The sequence below is a fragment of the Malaclemys terrapin genome, chromosome 10 (genome assembly GCF_027887155.1).
Source record: "Malaclemys terrapin pileata isolate rMalTer1 chromosome 10, rMalTer1.hap1, whole genome shotgun sequence".
In the NCBI taxonomy this organism is placed as follows: Eukaryota; Metazoa; Chordata; order Testudines; family Emydidae; genus Malaclemys; species Malaclemys terrapin.
In genome coordinates this window covers 31,407,663-31,422,851 of record NC_071514.1, presented here as the reverse complement: position 1 = coordinate 31,422,851, position 15,189 = coordinate 31,407,663, and positions in this window count along the sequence as shown.

Genomic DNA, 15,189 nt, shown 5'->3' with positions numbered 1-15,189 from the left:
CGCTCGAAAACTTTTTCCAGGTGCTCCATGTGCTCTGCCCATGAATCAGAAAAAATGGCCACATCATCGAGGTAGGCAACTGCAGATTCTCCCAATCCCTCTAGGAGACCATCTACAAGTCTTTGGAAGGTGGCGGGTGCATTTCGCAACCCGAAAGGGAGTACATTGAATTTATACACCCCTGCCTGGGTGACGAAGGCTGACCTTTCCTTAGCGGGTTCATCTAGTGGTACTTGCCAGTACCCCTTGGTTAAGTTTAAAGTAGAGATGAATTGGGCATGTCCCAATTTCTCCAATAGCTCATCTGTGCGTGGCATTGGATAGTTGTCAGGACGAGTTACAGCATTTAGCTTACGGTAGTCCATGCAAAAGCGTATTTCCCCATCTGGTTTGGGAACTAGAACCACTGGAGATGCCCATGCACTCTTAGAGGGGCGGATTATACCCATCTGTAGCATGTCCTGGATCTCCCTTTGTATAGCAGTTTTGGCATGAGGTGACTCCCGGTAGGGTGGGGTTCTAATAGGGTGAGCATTACCTGTGTTAATGGAGTGGTATGCCCGTTCGGTCCATCCTGGAGTGGCTGAGAAAATTGGTGCAAAGCTTGTGCACAGCTCCTTGATCTGCTGTCGCTGCAGACGTCCAAGGGTCATGGAGAGGTTCACCTCTTCCACGCCACCATCCTTTTTTCCTTCGTAGTAGACACCTTCAGGCCACTCCGCGTCATCTGTTTCCTGGGCTGTAAACTGGCAAACGTTTAATTCTCTGGAATAAAAGGGCTTAAGAGAATTAACATGGTATACCTTAGGCTTTATGTTGGAGGTGGGGGAGGCTATGAGATAGTTAACAGCTCCTAGGCGCTCCTGGACCGTGAATGGTCCTTCCCACGACGCTTCCATTTTATGGGCCTGGATTGCCTTTAAGACCATGACTTGGTCTCCTACTTTGAAGGACCGTTCTCTGGAATGTTTATCATACCAGGCCTTTTGCTCTTCCTGAGCATCCTTTAGGTTTTCTTTAGCAAGGGTCAAAGAATGTCGGAGGGTGTTTTGTAGGTTGCTTACAAAGTCTAGAATGTTTGTTCCTGGAGAAGGCGTAAACCCCTCCCATTGCTGCTTCACCAACTGTAATGGCCCCTTAACCTCACGGCCATACACAAGTTCAAATGGTGAAAACCCTAAACTGGGATGTGGTACAGCCCTGTAGGCAAAAAGCAACTGCTGCAACACTAGGTCCCAATCATTGGAGTGTTCATTTACAAATTTACGTATCATGGCCCCCAAAGTTCCATTAAACCTCTCCACCAGGCCATTGGTTTCATGGTGGTAAGGGGTGGCAACCAAGTGATTCACCCCATGAGCTTCCCACAGGTTTTCCATGGTTCCTGCCAGGAAGTTAGTTCCCGAATCTGTAAGGATGTCGGAGGGCCAACCTACCCTGGCAAAAATGTCTGTTAATGCCTGGCACACACTTTTAGCCCTGGTGTTGCTTAAGGGTACTGCTTCCGGCCATCGGGTAGCAAAATCCATGAAAGTTAGTACGTACTGCTTTCCTCTGGGTGTCTTCTTTGGGAAAGGACCCAGAATATCCACAGCTACGCGCTGAAATGGGACCTCAATTATGGGTAGTGGCTGGAGAGGGGCTTTAACCTGGTCTTGGGGTTTTCCCACTCGTTGGCACACCTCACAAGACCGGACATAATTAGCAACATCCTTGCCCATTCCCTCCCAGTGGAAGGACTTCCCCAACCGGTCTTTGGTTCTGTTCACCCCAGAATGGCCACTGGGATGATCATGGGCTAAGCTCAAGAGCTTTACCCGATACTTAGTGGGAACTACCAACTGCCTTTGAGGATGCCAGTCTTCCTGGTGCCCACCAGAAAGAGTCTTCTTGTATAAAAGTCCTTGTTCTACAACAAACCGGGATCGGTTAGAAGAGCTGAGAGGCGGTGGGGTGCTCCGCGCCGCCGCCCAAGCTTTTTGAAGGCTGTCATCTGCTTCCTGCTCGGCCTGGAACTGTTCCCTTGATGCTGGAGACATCAGTTCCTCCTTGGACTGTGGACTGGGGCTTGGTCCCTCTGGAAGTGATGCAGGTGCTGGGGCTGTTTCCATTGACTGTGAACCGCTGTCCGCTGGTGCACTATGTGGTAACTCAGGCTCTGGCTGAGCCTCTTGGGTAGGGTTATCTGCTGCTTTTGCCAGTTCAGGCTCGCTGGTGCCCTCTGGCATTGGAGTTGTAGACGGGTTTGCAAGCGCTGGACTCAGGGCTGGCAATGGTTCTGGTGCTGGTTGCGTTGCCAGTTCCGGTTCTGGGACTGGCTTTGGCTGGGTCTCTGGGATTGGATCCACTACGGCTGTTGCAGTCGTTGGCAGAGGATCCAGTTCCACCACCTTTGTCTGGGTCTCCGGTAACACAGACGGGGCCCTGGTGGACGGCTCAGGAACAGGGATGGGGGTGAAAGCTTGCTTAGCCTGGCTGCGGGTGACTATTCCCACCCTCTTGGCTACCTTCACATGGTTGGCCAAATCTTCCCCCAGCAGCATGGGAATGGGATAATTGTCATAGACTGCAAAAGTCCACATTCCTGACCAGCCCTTGTACTGGACATGCAACATGGCTGTAGGCAAGGTTACAGATTGTGACACGAAGGGTTGAATTGTCACTGTAGCCTCTGGGTTGATGAGTTTGGGGTCCACTAGGGATTGGTGGATAGTTGACACTTGAGCCCCAGTGTCCCTCCAAGCGGTAACCTTCCTTCCGCCCACTCTCAAGGTTTCCCTTCGCTCCGAGGGTATGAGAGAGGCATCTGGGTTTGGGGATCTTTGGTGTGATTGGGGTGTAATGAACTGTAATCGGTTGGGGTTCTTGGGGCAGTGAGCCTTTATATGTCCCAGTCCATTACATTTAAAACATCGCCCTGCTAAGGTATCACCGGGACGAGGTTGGTTGGTGGAGACTGGTGTGGTGGGGTGAGAAGGCGTCTGGGGTTTCCCTTGGGATGTGGGTGGGGCCTTGGGTTGTCCCCGGTGGTAAGGTTTTGTTTCGGCTTGCCCCTTCTGATATTCGCTCCAACTGCTACTAGTTTTTTTCTTTTCTGCCACCTCCACCCATTGGGCTCCAATCTCCCCCGCCTCAGTTACAGTTTTGGGCTTCCTATCTAGGATGTACCTTTCTATTTCCTCAGGAACACCCTCTAAAAACTGCTCCATTTTTACTAGGGAAAGCAGATCTTCCAGAGATTTAACATTTGCTCCTGATACCCAGGCATCACAATTTTTGTCAATGTGGTAGGCATGACGGGTAAATGACACATCCGGTTTCCACTTTAGGGCTCTGAACCGCCGACGGGCATGCTCGGGTGTTAGCCCCATTCTGAGTCTGGCCTTGTTTTTAAAAAGTTCATAACTGTTCATGTGTTCCTTAGGCATTTCAGCCGCCACCTCTGCTAAGGGTCCACTGAGCTGCGGCCTCAGCTCTACCATGTACTGGTCTGCAGTGATGCTGTATCCAAGGCAGGCCCTTTCAAAATTTTCTAAGAAGGCCTCAGTATCATCGCCTGCCTTGTAGATGGGGAATTTTCTGGGATGGGAAGTGGTACCTGGAGGGGGGTTGTTAGCATTGGCTGGTGCATCCTGCTTAGCCTTTGCTACTTCCAGTTCATGCTTCCTTTCTTTTTCTCTCTCCTCTATCTCTTTTTCTTTCATCTCAATGTAAATTTTCTTGGTTATTGATTGTAAAACTTAGCAAGGTTTAATTTGCAATGCCTTTTTGCTCCATATAAAATACTACTGTTTGTATTCTCAATCTGTGTGAATAAGGAATGTATGCATCAGGAAAAGATAAGGTGTGAAGGCCATTGTTATAGCCAGAGTCAAGGAAGAAGAAGTAAAGAGACTTAAAGGACATCAAAGAATCATCAGGTACTGCTTACTATCCAAATGGCTGTTAAATTGTCTGGCATCACAGCGTGCATACATGCTTCGCAGTGTAAGAAGGCACCCCCCAGGAAATCAATCACCTCAGGACCACGCAGAGTCAATTTTGACTCCAGAAGAAGACGTAGAGGAACAGCCTGCAATACCTTACCATCTACGCTCTTGTAAGGGTTGCCAGAAGCAGACGAGGACCTAAAGCAAGGCCCAAAAAGAAGCAGTAGTGAGCCTAGCGCCTGCTGCCTGGTGGATGTAAAACCGTGACTGCGGTTCCCTCAGTCGAGGTTGTCAGAACCGGAAGGGCCTTGCCTCCAACATGAGCCTCTGGTGGCGCCTGTTCCTCGGCTGCTGGTGTCTTAAGGTCTGGGGAGTCCACAATGACAATTCTTTTATCCAGCAGCAAGTGTGGATAGCTCAGACTCTTAATATTTCTAATTGCTGGGTCTGCAGCCACATCCCAGCCCATTCCCAAGCTGGTGTTCCTGTCCTGGCAATCCCACTCAATTCCCCAGACTTCACTGGAGGACCTCGTCCGTTTAACAAAACATGGAACAATAATGACACTTGGGAAGCAGTGGGAATAAATGTATCTAAATGGATAAAAAAAAATGTGGTGGAGGGAAAAGGTCATTGGTGTTGGGTGTGTAATGGGACAGGGCTGGATCTGGGAAAAAGTCATTGCCTTCAGCATATTGTGGCCAATGGTGTATGGGATTATTCGAACAAAACTAAAGAGTGGCAGGCCGGGTATGGGGATATGAATTTTTTCTCGACCTGGGATCAAACAGAAAAATCAATCTCATGTTCCCCCTACAGTAATCTTAGTGAAAACAATAGAATCTTTCAATGCCATGCAAATAACACCACTCCTCGTAAGGAGAATTACCCTGTGCCCTTCGGAGGATATTACTCCTCCTTTGTAGGCACCTATGTGACAAATGGGTGCAACCGACCCTTCCCAGACTTAATGAGCCATCATTGGGTTTGTGGGACCAAAGCTTATACTGTGTTACCAGCTAACTGGTCAGGTATCTGTTATCCCGCCCGACTCTTCCCACAATTCCGAGTGCTAGGGTCCTTCCCACTAGAACGCCTTCGTAATTTCAGGCAAAGAAGGGACTTATCAGATGCCCAATGGTATGTAAATAACATAAGCCCCTTGACCTGGGAAGAGGCTATTGGCAGTTCCTTTATCCCATTTGGGGGAGTAATACACCATGCAAAAAGGCTCCTAAGGTTACAAGCAGTAGTTGAAATAATGGCAAATGAAACTGGAGAGAGTTTAAAGACCCTGGCCAAAGAAACAGGGGCGATCTGACAGATGGCCCTCCAAAACCGTCAGGCATTGGACATAGTGTTGGCGGCCAAAGGAGGGACCTGCGCTCTCATTGGAAAAGAATGTTGTGTGTTCATACCTGATGACACCAATGAGGTAATAGATCACGCTAGTCACTTAGAACAAATTGCATATCTTCCCTATGAAGAGCCGAGTTCTTTATGGAAGTGGCTAAGTAACCTATTCAATTTCTCTGGCATAGGAAACTGGTTGTTTCAGGGAGCCCTGGCTGATTTAGTTGGGGTTGGCCCTGCTTTGAGCAGGGGATTGGACTAGATGACCTCCTGAGGTCTCTTCCAACCCTAATCTTCTATGATTCTATGTTTTTCCACTAGCTGTGCTGAGGGCTTTGTTTGAAACAATGGATTTCCTTCCACATTACAGAAGCTATAAAAGGCCCTGGAAACATCTCATTTTGCCTCTTTCCTGCTCAAACCTCTGGACTATGAACTTATACTAATGGGAGCATTCTAACCAAAGGACTGAGGATCTTCCAATGATTTGGAAGCAACGAGGATCTTGACTTAAGGCAGCAGTTTATTCCATCACTGCTACAAGCCTAAACCAAGAACTTCACAATTATTGTATATATTTGATTCCTTTAACCAATTTTAACTTGCCTTTCTTTCTTTTATTAAATAAACCTTTAGATTTTAGATACTAAAGGATTGGCAACAGGGTGTTTACTGGGTAAGATCTGAGTTGTATATTGACCTGGGTGTGCAGCTGATCCCTTGAGATCAGAAGAACCTTTTATCTGATGAAACTGGTTTTAAAGAACCACTCATCTTTAAGTCTAGAGTTTTTGGTGGCGATACAAGGACTGGAATACCTCTTGTTAGCCAGTGTGGTGAAACAGAAGTCTACTTTTGTTGCTGGTTTGGTATATCTTTTGAGAGAGTAACCACCAGTTTTGGGGGGGTGTCTGCCCTATTTCTCAGCAGTTTGTCCTGAATTTGGTATTCTCAGTTGTGACCCATGGAGGCACTGTGATACCTACTTTGAACAAGGTATTGGTTTTTGAAATTGGAAGGGGAAACTTGACTTCTTTTTGTGATTATAATTTTTTTTAAGGGTGTTTGTCATTTTAACTTAATTGAAACCTAGCCAATGTTGCTGTTACTTCCTACTGCTGAGGCTTGACAGAACAGTTTCTTAGAACAATTTACAAATCTATAACAAATATATTGACATAGAACCAGATAGAGAAGGAACTTTGATTAGTAAATAGCCAATAGTTGAAAATGAACAAGATCAAAAAGTTTGTCTATGAGCCTATATCCCACCAAGCAAATATGAAAGTAGGAGTCAGGGGGAATGATCTTTGTTGGAACTGCTGGAGTAAGAATAAAATTGAAGATCCTCTTTAATTTTGGAATTTAGTAAGGGCCTATATAAACAGAACTATAAGAGGGACTTAATTGTTTTTTATATTCCAAGATGTTGCAACAGTCCTAAACCTATAAAGGTATTGGTTGTTAACAGTGCTAGTAATTGTCAAACACAGTAGACTTAAAAACAGATGTCAGTTAAGGATGTAAATGATACAGGATAGCATGCTGGGATGGGAAAACCTAGCAAAGGTTCTTTTCTGTCTGTAATCTAGCCAAACCCTCTCTTACCCTTCAATTTCCAGTGTATGTTTCAAGATCTGTAAGATTAACTGGAAATTTTAGTTAAATGCATAGAGATGTGTTCTGCTTTTGGATGGGAGCTGGGGATAAAGATGCATGTCCCCCTGTATAAACTGGAATAGTTATACTAGGTATTATATTGATAGAAGCTGTATGTAAATGTAAACTGCAGAGGTGACAGTTTCTGGGAGGGAAAAGGGGCGCTAAATTCAGTTTCCACCCTGTTTTATGAAACACACTGTGGTTTCAAATATACTATCTAAAAAGGCAGAAAACCTGTAAATGACTAACCATTTTTCCAGACTCCCACAAAAACCTTGACTACAATCTAACAGGACATCCATAAAACAAACTCTGGTTTCTGATTAGCAGATAGTTTCCCCACATGGAACAATTGTTCTCCTTCTCCAAGAAGGTCCCATGACTCCTTTTATAATCCCACCCATAGAAAATGAATCCTGGGGCCTCCACAGTACATGAAAGAGGTGGCAAATATCCCCACTGGATCTAGAGAATTAGTCCCAGGTATACAGCGTAGAGCCTCTTTTCATGGGCAAACTACCCTAAGGTAAAATCCATGCTAGAAAAAGCTCCCAAAGCCACAGTAGAAAGCGCTATAACCACAGTGACTCTGCTATGTACCCTTTATTTTCCCTTTTCCAACAGGTATTGATAGTCAATATGCAAGATTTACAGTACATACAATAAAAAAAAACCATTAAAGGAAGGAGGTTGAGCAGTAATACTGCAGGCAGTAAAAGACTATTGGTCTTCGTGGAACTATCTTTTCATGGATTATTAAGGCAGTGAAACCAGGAGGAGGGGGCAAAGGAGAAACACAAGCCCAGATCTGTGGGTATGATTACAAAAATTTCCAACAGGTTTAGAGAACTAGACAAACTTAATGCTGGTTTGGTTTGAGCCGGTTCCCCTTTCGCCCCCTTCTACTTGTAACAATTATTTCCTTATTGCTGGCATGTAGGGTGCAGCTGTGCACGTGTATTTGGGGAAGGAAATAAATCTGGTTTCCTTTTTACTGAAGCACCTGAACAATCATGACGCTTGCAATGGAATTTAGCAATGCAATCTCTCTGACAAGAATGCTAAAGGAAAGAATGAGTAATTCATTATCAGCCTGTGGGAGGTGGTAGAAGTTTGTTCACTTACCCGTGCTTTATTCTTCTCAGATAAACTTTATCACCACTCTCTTACCAACAAATCTGAAATGCCTCTTTTCATGTATTGCACAAAACTTGAAGTATTTCACTCCCTGAACTTTCCTTTAGAAATAACCCCCAATAAACTTTTTGTTGAATGAATTTTTAGGTCAGGGACAAAATCCACAACAGTGGGCTGTGCTATTTTTATATTCTCATAAAGTACGGTGAGTGTCAGGCAGTATCCTATGGATGACTGTAACTAGCTGTGTGAAAGAGTGGAAAAATGAATACTAATTTTTGCTGCTTTTCTAGTAAATAAATTGTTCACAGAAATGTCATCAGCCTAGATTCTATTAAAGTGGGCACTAGGGCCATCCTTAGGATTTATGGGGCCCTATGCAGTATTATTAAACTGGTGCCCCTATGCCCGATTTGCTCTTAGCAACACAAACATAAGCTTACAGTATTGGAAAACTTACCAATTGCACTTTATTAAAACCAGTTTAAACAAATTAAGCACACTATAGTGCTGATGGACTATGTTCCCCCCTCCCCCCCGATTGCTGACGCACACCGAGCTTCACATGGACTAGATGCTGCAGCAGCCTGGGTTTGCAGTCTAGAGGGGAGGAACGAGGCAGCAAAGGATACTGAGCCGCCCTGCTGATTGGGGGGATGGGGCAGGGGGAACTGGGTCTCCCTCAGGGGTGCTGGTGTGGGGGGGGAGGGATGGGGAAGGGGGAACTGGGTCTCCAGTTGCTCCCTGGGGCCCAGGCCGAGGGGGTTTATCTGGAACAAGGAGCACCCACTGGTCAGGGTCTCCATCCACTGGGTGCTGGTGCCACCTCCTGCTCAGCATGGTCCAGGAACGCCCATGCTCCCAAGCCTCCGCATTTGAATAATGGTGGGGCCAGGGCGGGCACACAGGGCGAGGGGGAGCTGCATGCACAGGACCCTTGCACCAGCACTGCCCAGGCCTGGCAGGGGCCTGAGAGTGCAGGGAGGAGGCGGGGGCTGCGTCCCGGGGAACCCAGCTGTCCGCAGTGCATGGTGGTGCGGCAACCAGAAACCCCTGGGCCTGCTGCTGAGCCTCCCCCCACCCGAGCGGTGGGGGAGGTGGGGCTGGAACAGAGCCACGGAAGCTGAGAGCTCCTCTCCACCCCCATCACTAGCAGGAGCCCTCAGCTGGCAGCCGGCTGGCCGAGAGGAGCAAGTGAAGCAAAACTGCAGGAAGAAGGAGAAATATATTGCTTGAAACAAAATGAAGAAAATGTCTGAGCAAAATCTTCCAAAAAATAGTCATAACATCCAGCTCTAATAATTGTCTTCTGAATGAGATTTACCTTCATGTTCCTTTTCTCAATTGTGTGCTTATAATAATGTCTGTAATGAAAAAAAATTAATGGTATATAAATATGTATATATTTCATCCAAGAGAGTGAAATGAATTTTATGGTCCCTTCCCATCTTTCAATTTCAGTAAATGCATTTCACTGTCTCCCTATCCCACGTACGCAGTTTATTTGCTGCTTAGCACAAAACGTCCCATCCTCAAATACAATCTTGACAGCTATCATGCCTCATGACACTAGCTGTTGGCCACGTATGTATATGTAAGCTCCCTGCTCCACAATGTCAAAAGTTGCTTTAAAAAAAGTTAGATCAATTTTGGCTATAAAGCCAAATAAGGAATAATTGTATTTCTGTCTTAAAGTGTCACTTCCAAGCAGAATGGGTGTTCAGTGGTGATACCAGTCAGCTCTGTGTTCTTGGGGAACCAGGGTGCAGTATCCAGCCTGACTCATGAAAGACACCCCCCTCCCCCCCGAGCCTCTGCTTAAACCAAAACCCATCAGACGAAAAAAACTTGCAGAGAGCAGTGAAAGGTGTTGGGAGACACACCTATACCCCTCCTGATAATGTTTCAGAGTAGCAGCAGTGTTAGTCTGCATCCGCAAAAAGAACAGGAGTACTTGTGGCACCTTAGAGACTAACAAATTTATTAGAGCATAAGCTTTCGTGGACTACAGCCAGGGCCAGCTCCAGGCACCAGCCCACCAAGCTTGTGCTTGGGGCGGCACCTGGAGGGGGGTGGCGCGGCGCTCCAGCCCCCGGGGAGAGCGGGGCCACGGCCGGGCTCGCCGCCCTCCCCCCGGCCGCCCTGCGCTCTCTGGGGGGAGAGCCCCAGCCAGGGCTCGCCGTTCTCTCACCGCCCTGCGCTCTGGCCGCCGGGGGGAGAGCGGAGCCCCCGCCGGGGCTCACCGCCCTCCTCCCAGGGCTCCGGCCACCCTCCCCCTGGCCACCGGGGGGAGAGCGGAGCCCCCGCCGGGGCTCGCCGCCCTCCCCGGGGCTCTGGCTGCCCTCCCCCCCCCGCAGGGGGGGGCGGACTGCGGCTTTTTTGCCTGGGGCAGCAAAAAAGCCAGAGCCGGCCCTGACTACAGCCCACTTCTTCGGATGCATACAGAGTGGAATAAATATTGAGGAGATATATATACACACATACAGAGAGCATAAACAGGTGGGAGTTGTCTTACCAACTCTGAGAGGCCAATTAAGTAAGAGAAAAAAAACTTTTGAAGTGATAATCAAGATAGCCCAGTACAGACAGTTTGATAAGAAGTGTGAGAATACTTACAAGGGGAGATAGATTCAATGTTTGTAATGGCTCAGCCATTCCCAGTCCTTATTCAATCCTTTGTTGATTGTGTCTAGTTTGCATATCAATTCCAGCTTATCAAGTAGGTTACTGCCAGTACAATTGTGATGTGGAAGTGGAGATAGAGACGTGTTGAATCTGGGACGCCTAAGGGTAACAGCTTGAAAGTGCTGCTTGACCCAGTCCATGGAGCCCTGGGGCACAGAGCCGGCTTTAGGAAGTGCGGGGCCCGATTCGAACAGTTTTGACGGGGCCCCGGCAGGGATGACTGAAAAAAAAAAAAACCACTTAAAAAAACATGTGGGGCTTGTTCTCACCGGGCGGCACTCGTAGTCTTCGGCGGTTTGTCCTTCACTCGCTCCGGGTCTTTGGTGGCACTGAAGGACCTGCTGCTGAAGTGCTGCCGAAGACCCAGAGCGAGTGAAGGACCCGCCGCAGAAGTGCCGCTGAAGACCCAGAGAGCTGCCGGCTGAGTAAAAATTAAAAAGGAGCCTCTAGCCCGGGAAGGGATTCTTGGCCACTTGCCCCCACCCCAGCGGCCCTGCCACTGGGCGCGGGGCCCTCTGAGGCGTGGGGCCCGATTCGGGGGAATTGGTGGAATTGGCCTAAAGCCGGCCCTGCTGGGGCATAATAAGGAGAGGCAGCTTGAAAGTGCTGCTTCCTCCAGCCCAGTGAGTCTCAGAACAAATAAGGGATCTGCTCAGACTGGAGCTGTGCTGTCAGTGAATCCCACATCTTGCAAATGGAAAATAAATGACCTGCCTAGTCTCCACCTGTTATCCTGGCCTAAAGTACATGCCTACTTATGAAGTAAACCTAATGATAGGAACACAGCGTGGTATCACAGGTAATGCTGTGGTGGCAATTGTTGGTAAATGCTGACTTTTCCAATAGCAACATTACATTTCCTGTGCAAACTGGCTTCTTGTTTGCATCTGAGGGCAGTTCAAACACTTAACTTGTACACCTCTCTGAACTTGGGATTCTGGCTACCTTAGAGACAGACTCTTTCCCTGAGGTCAGATAGGATGCACTGGCTGATAATCCTGAGGTAAACTGTACTTTTGGGTGCTCACTAAAGGGAGTGGAGAGTCACTGAATCTAGAACTTACTGGTCAGCCAAACACTCAAATGGATGACACAGGGCGAGGCCCATGTTTTACCCTCTGCCTTTGCCAGCATAAGGGTTTTCATGGGAGTTACTTGTCCAAATGATTGGTTTAGAATGAGAGAGGTTGGGGACAGGTATTTGTACCTGGTAGTGTGGGCCCCCTTCTGAGGCTTTGATCCTTCCTCTCTCCACTGTGCAATAACAGAGCTAATTTAGACTCAAGTAAGAGTCTTGTTACATGCTGCAGAGCTGCAATTACTGATACCTAGGTCTAAGCATTAGACCTACCTTGGGCTAGTGGTTCTGATGCTAGAAGACAATCCAGGTGCACCAGTAGTGAGGCTCCCCTATTAACCGCTGAAATCACTGAGAGCTGTGTTTAAGTAGGGGGGTCCTGAAGACATATTGATGAATGGTCAGTGGGGCAGCTGGCGGAGAGGTGCAGCCAGCGGGGTGGCTGGCAGAGAAGGCTGGAGCAGAACCCCACAGAGAGGCATGGCAATTGGTCATTGAAGGCCAAAGCAGCAGAGTGTGTAAGGTGCCTCCATACCTTCTCCCCCTCCCCCGACTGGGAGGTGAACTCTGGGGCTGCACTGACCAAGGATCGCAACTGTGAGTGGGGTGACTTTTGGGTTGCTGGAAAGGACACAGCCCAATCTCCTTGGGGGTGGGTCTTCTGGTTCCTGGTTTGTGTTTATAAGTCCTAGTTGTGGTGTTTTCCCAATTTAATGTTGAGTTTACCTCCTGTTAAAGATTTTTGCTACACTGAGACTCTGTGCTTGCAAGAGGGGAAGTATTGTCTCTTTGAGGTGCCCAGGGGTGTGTGTGTGTAATTTTCCCAGGTCACTGGGTGGGGGCTTGAGCCGGTTTTATATTGTATTGTTGAAAGGGAACCCCTAGGTTCTGAACCCAGCCCTTATTGCTGTCAACTCTGCCTGTCAGAGGGTTACACTTACAAAATTCAAAAACAATTAATATTCTTCTCAGTTAATGATGTATGTGATCTTCCTGTATCAGAAAAGATAAACACTATCATTCATTGGAAGTTCAAATGTATAGACTAAGACATTTTGCTAGATATCTTAACTTCATTCTGTGCAATTATTTATGCCATAATGCAGATATTAAATTTCTTTCAATCATTGCATCTGGCATTGTCCATAACCAAATACTCTCTTGTGGTCATAATGCCATGTATACCTGATAGTTTTATATAAATGTAATGGTTTATTCATGTTTGCAGTGTTGTAGCCATGTTGGTCCCAGAATATCAGAAAAAAAAAGGTGGGTGAGGTAATATCTTTATTGGACCAACTTCTGTTCATGAAAGAGACAAGCTTTTGAGCTATATGGAGCTCTTCTTCAGGTCTAAGAGAGGTACCCGTGTAAGCCACGCACCTTCTGGGTGTGGTGTTCTGTCCTATCTAGTGGCACTGAGACCATTTAGAGAGATAAAATGAGTCTGCTCTATGGGCTTAGATAACAGCGAGTTGGCTTTTAGCTCATGTGGTAGAGGCTCACGCACTAAGCTCCAGAGGTCCTAGGTTCAGTATTGCCCGATGACCAGGGTCTATCGGCCTTACAAGTGAGGGCTCATCCAGGATTTCAACTGGGATGTCTCTGAAGCTCGGGATGCTATTCCTCAGCTAGGGGAAGTATGTAACCAACACACCTGGGTATAGTGTTCTGTCCCATCTAGTGGCACTGAGACCACTTAGAGATTGTTAAATGAGTCTGCTCTACAACCTTAGATAAGAGCCAGTTGGCTTTAAACTCATGCAATAGATGATCACGCACCAAGCTCCAGAAGTCCTTGGTTCGATCCCACCCACCGACAACCGGGGTCTGTTAATGTTACACTGGCTGTCACAGCTAAATACAAGGTGGAACAGATAGTTTAGCACAAGTAGTTAACATGTTCTTTGGGACCATTCAGAAGCTGTTCAATAAAAGATAACTCATCTGCTTTCTCTCTCTAATAGTTTATTCAATAATTCTTCAATTCTAGGGTTTCCAATGTAATACTGAATAGTGCAAGCATGACAATTTACAGCTAACTCATGCATAGCATATTATGTGAGCTTGCATTTACAGCAGTGATTCTCAAACTTTTGTACTGGTGACCTCTATCACATAGCAAGCCTCTGAGTGTGATCCCCCCTCCCCTTATAAATTAAAAATACTTTAATATATTTAACACCATTATAAATTCAGGAGGCAAAGCAGGGTTTGGGGTGGAGGCTGACAGCTCGTGACCCCCTATATAATAACCTCATGACACTCTGAGGGGTATTTACCCCCAGTTTGAGAACCCCTGATTTACAGCAACCCAGTCCTATCATATTTGATATCTCATTTCCAGATAACTAAGAGACACTGACTATATCAGTGAAATTACACTAAACATACTATGCATTAGTTTTAACATTCCGCTCTCTTTTACATGTGTCCTTTCATCTTCTTCCTCAACTAATTTAAAACTACGCTTTTTTCTATACACAGTGCCAGGTCTACTGGCTTGAGCCACATCACATTCATCAGTACTCCCTTCTTCTTAATCATTGTCCTGCTACAGAATTGCACAAAGTTCATCCATTTCATAAAGTGGGTTTGAACAAACATCCCTGTTGAGAAAAGATTCCTAATATTCAGCCTTAATTTTCCCTTGCTCTTTCCCATCACATTGCTACTATTTCTATCCCCTCAGACCTGGTCAAATAATTCGTCTACTTCCTTAGCTTTATACCTTCAAATATTTGTAGGGATGTTTAATATTTCCCTTAGTTATTTGGAATATACCATTCTTATCTCTTCCTCATGAGCAATTCCTATCAGCTTCTTAGTTGTTTCTTTTATTCTTCTCTCAATTCCCTTACATTTTCTTTCTTTCTTTAGGGCCCTACCAAATTCACGGCCATGAAAAACGCATCACAGACCATGAAATCTGGTCTCCCCCATGAAATGTGGTCTTGTGTGCATTCACCCTATTCTATACAGATTTCATGGGGGAGACCAGTGTTTCTCAAATTGGGGGTCCTGACCCAAAAGGGAGTTGCAGGGATGTTGCAAGGTTACTTTAGGGCGGGGGGGTCACAATATTGCCACCCTTACTTCTGCGCTGCCTTCAGAGCTGGGAGGCCGGAGAGTGTGACGGGTGCTGACTGAGAGCCCAGCTCTGAAGGTAGCACTGCAGAAGTAAGGGTGGCAATACCATACCATGCCATTCTTACTTCTTCACTGCTGCTGGCAGCAGCTCTGCCTTCAGAGCTGGTCTCCTGGCCAGCAGCCACCCAGTTCTGACAGCAGTGCTGGCGCCAGCAGCAGCACAGAAGTAAGAGTAACCTTGTGACCTCCCCACAA